This window comes from Triticum dicoccoides, chromosome 6B (assembly GCF_002162155.2).
Source record: "Triticum dicoccoides isolate Atlit2015 ecotype Zavitan chromosome 6B, WEW_v2.0, whole genome shotgun sequence".
NCBI classification, from domain to species: domain Eukaryota; kingdom Viridiplantae; phylum Streptophyta; class Magnoliopsida; order Poales; family Poaceae; genus Triticum; species Triticum dicoccoides.
In genome coordinates, this window is record NC_041391.1 from 720752107 (window position 1) to 720756143 (window position 4037).

The 4037-nt window shown below is 47.2% G+C and overlaps 1 pseudogene; it reads right to left on the reverse strand.

Moving 5' to 3' along the window:
- The window catches only part of LOC119321679, a 3483-nt pseudogene extending 2399 nt beyond the window's left edge, over window positions 1-1084 (reverse strand).
- Window positions 1085-4037: the final 2953 nt, after the last annotated feature.

Genomic DNA, 4037 nt, shown 5'->3' on the forward strand with positions numbered 1-4037 from the left:
CGTGGATGCCTATTGGTCCCGGTTGGTGCCACCAACCGGGACCAAAGGCCCTCCTGCCTGGGCTCGGCACACAGGCCACGTGGAGGCCCATCTGTCACGGTTTTGGACTGAACCGGGACTAAAGGGCCAGGGCATCAGTACCGACCCTTTAGTCCCGGTTCAGGAACCGGGACTAAAGGCCCTTACCAACCGGGACAATAGGCCCTTTTTCTACCAGTGTTTGTGCTCCCAACTTCCGGAGAATCTGTTCAACGCCATCACACACCGACCACTGTCTGTGTGAAAATGAACAACTCACATATTGGATGCCACATAAAAGAGTGAGCTGAACTCAACATCACTGCTCTTTCTTGACCGTCTGTCTGAAACTTGAAGGAATTTCACCGTCGCCCTGTGTCACCCTGAGTCAAATTCACAGTTGTCTCACCCTTTTTCCGGATAGTTTCTGACATGTCCCATAGCTATAGCACTCCACCTTCATCTGTGCTTGTCATCCACACTTTGCCATGTGCACTGAACACCACAGAATATACGGCCATGTACTCTCTCCGTTTTTGACAATTTTAGACTTTTCGCCACTTTCTCAGATTCTCCACGGTCAACTCATGCCCATCAACTAGCACCGATAGACCCAGTCGCCAACTTGAATCTGGTACTCATCAACACTGCTTCAGCACCCCTTGCACAATTTGTCTGACCACATGTGTGACCACCAGTGCCTTGGCCTGTCGCCGTCTCCCGTTCTTACCGCACGCCTTGCCGCTATCACCGCGTCGAGCCTCTGCTATCCTGGTCGAGTCTCTAGGATCGTGAACCCACACCACTCAAACCCTTACTGCGGAGAAACATTGATTTTCATCGATCGATGACGAGTATCATGTCTCCATCAGACCATTGGGCCCTAGTCCGATCCACGTGTCTCTCGCTATCCCGTTGAAATAGGCTTCGATTCTCTGATCTTACACCGTAGCCCCTCCATCAGCACCGAGTGAAATCTTCCGCTAGACTCCAGCTCCACCTTCAACATGACTCCATGTAGCTGCGCCTTGCCACCCCACGCCTTGTCGACTTCAATCTCTCCCATGTGTGCACCATCTTGAATCAACACCGCGTCATAGTCTGTCGAAGCCGCACAAGCCCTCAGGCCTGCACCACGTGTTTCTATGCCCCAGAAGTCGGCCACGATCAGCATCACGCTCCTATGTCGTCGTCGCTGAAATCACCGCCGTCTTCTGCTTTGACCAACATTCATGTCGATTCATCAGACAATCAAGTCCGACCTAGCCAAAATTATCTGACTGAAACCATGCTCCACCCTGCATCATGTCCGCCCGCACATCTCTGTGCTTTGCTTGACGCCGTGTGTATGCATGATCCTACCACAACGCAGACTCCTCCTAGCCTTATGCACATGTCACCAACCTGCAAACCTCTTGGTAAAAACACCTGTGCAATTAGCAATGCAACCCCAAAAAAGTTATTTCCATGGTATCTTCCGTGGCTGCACCATGCATGCCTCCACAAGTCCCATCACTCCTCTTTTTTATACCATTGCTGACCATGACACATTATATACCATACGTTGCAGATCTTCCTTTTTTTTTTGTTCAAACAAATCCTCAAGTTCATGCAAAGCCTTTGGTTCCACCGTACAGCACACACGTGCCTCGCGCCACGTCTCAGACCTGAAACTTTCACGCCAGCCTCACGCATAACTCGGCCCTGGCCTGCTAGGCTAGCTGCCACCCGGGCCTCTGCGCCTCGGCCCACTAGCACCGTGCTGTCACGCACCTGCATCGCTCCACACCGCCGCCTCGCTGCGGCACGATCGATCTGCTGTAGCACGCGTACACGGTACATCCGCAACTCGCCGAGATCACCCCATCGCCTGGCTCCGTACGTGGCCTAGCTCGCGGAGGAACAAGCTGCCTCTTCCACATCAGCGTACTCCGCGCCTCGTGCCTCGACCTGCCTCCGCGAATCGATCCTTCCGCGCTGTGCCGCCGCTTCCACATCTGATCCGATCCCGCCGAGGAACAAGCTGTAATGAGCAAAAACCTGCTTCGGCCTCGTACCCTTCTTCTAAATCAACGATGCGAGTTCCTGTGGTGGGTTTCCCGGCGATGCGTTGAACTCACTTTCCCCTTTCCCGCTTCCTTTCTAGCTCTATTCTGGGACAGTTCGGTTAATGGAAAGGGGCAATCTTTTGCCCGGTTAAAAAAAAATTCAACGATGCGATGCCTTTTCGTAACCTTGCTCATGATACCACTTGTTAGAATTAATCCGAGGCCACAATCGATCTATCAAGGACAAAGCAATCACATGAGCATGACACCGAGATTTGTTAACGAGGTTCACCGATATGGCTATATCCCCGGGGCTTGACTACGGGCGCTCCTCCCCATGACACCGCTACAATACCGTACCCCGGCCGCCCGGACGCCAGGATATACCGCCGGCTCCCCCGCGTGCTTGTACTATTATGTTGGCATAGGTTACATCGTGTGTCTATCCTCGCTATATATGAGAGGCCTATAATATAAGTGTCCTATTAGGACACAACTCCTACTCTGTCTACACACAGTCCAAAACAAAGTCCAATTGTAACCTAACTTGTACAATAATATTCGACACAATTCTAACAGTACTGTAGTAGGATCGTTCAAATAAATCCTACGCATGACCTGATGTCTTTGTCTGATTTGATGGCTATACCATGTTGTGTTCGTTGTGCAGTGCAATTACCTTCTAGCATTATCTTTTATCAAATCTTCCTTGGTAACATCTTCACTATATGATGAAGCTTTTCTTTCTTTTATTTTGTTTATTAATTTTGTCGTCGGGTAATTCTAGATCCCCCTCCTCTATTTTCATGTTGTCTTCCTTTTTCCCTCAATCGTTTCTTCTTGGTTTACACTGTGGTTTTGTCCACCGATGAATAACATGCAAGTGATTCAATGTAGTGAGCAGGCCGCGCGTACAGGGATTTTGTAGCGTTTCTGGGTGGTGCTCAACTCAAGCAAGTATTGGAGTAGATGTTTCAAAGCTGTTGTTGTCTGTTTATGGTGTTTATGTCTTTTTCAGTACTATACATGCTCTATGCCGTAGCTGATGAACTATTTCTCTGTATGGCCTTGCTATGGTACTACTATCATATCTTTTTTTTTCACATTAGTTTGCTCAGTTGTAAACCTGTGCTGAGGTTGCGTGGCTGTGAAAGCGAGGAAACGCTGAGGACTCGATTGGCGTGAGATTGCCGGCTGATTGACAATTTATTCTTCACTTATAACAAATTATACACTTGGGAGCGGTTTTGAATTATGGAATAATAGGAAAGGGGCTCCCTCCATACTCGAATTTCTCTTACAAGTATGGAGTTGAGCCACTACTGCTTCCGGATTAGCGGGTCTTGCGATCTCTAGGAACTTGATTGCTCCATAAGCAACCACTAGGATAGTTACCTGAAAAAATTGTTAATCACCACAAAAGTCATTGTCTATAAACATGGAACTTCATATTTTTAACAAGATAATATCAGACTTATCGAAAGAATTATATATCTTCACCAACACATCCCAGTCAATAAGTGGTTCACGTCGAAAAGAAGCATAGTACGAATGGCCATTTTTCTAGAATCATTTTTCCGTGGATGAAATTAAGTAATACTATACCACTATATATATGCTTCTTTTCTGAAGCCATCTGGTTTTCCAGAGTAATCTTTCTTCCCCCTTATTCCTTCCATGTTGTAAAGTGTTTCCTCAGCAAATTTGCTCCTCCATTCCAAAGAAATTTTTTCAAAGTGCTAGAATATAAGAGACACCATTTATTAGAGCTCCCTAGAATCCACTCCAAGATTGATATCAACCTAGACTGGAGTAAATGAAAACAGAGAAAAATTTACAAGAAGCAGTGATCTTTTTCTTCGAAAAGGGGGATAAACGACCCCCGGTAAAAACAGTGAGCTAAAATACAGGAGATAGTATTTATCCCAAATGATAAGTGTCGATGAAGTAACACCGCCCTGACTTTAAAAA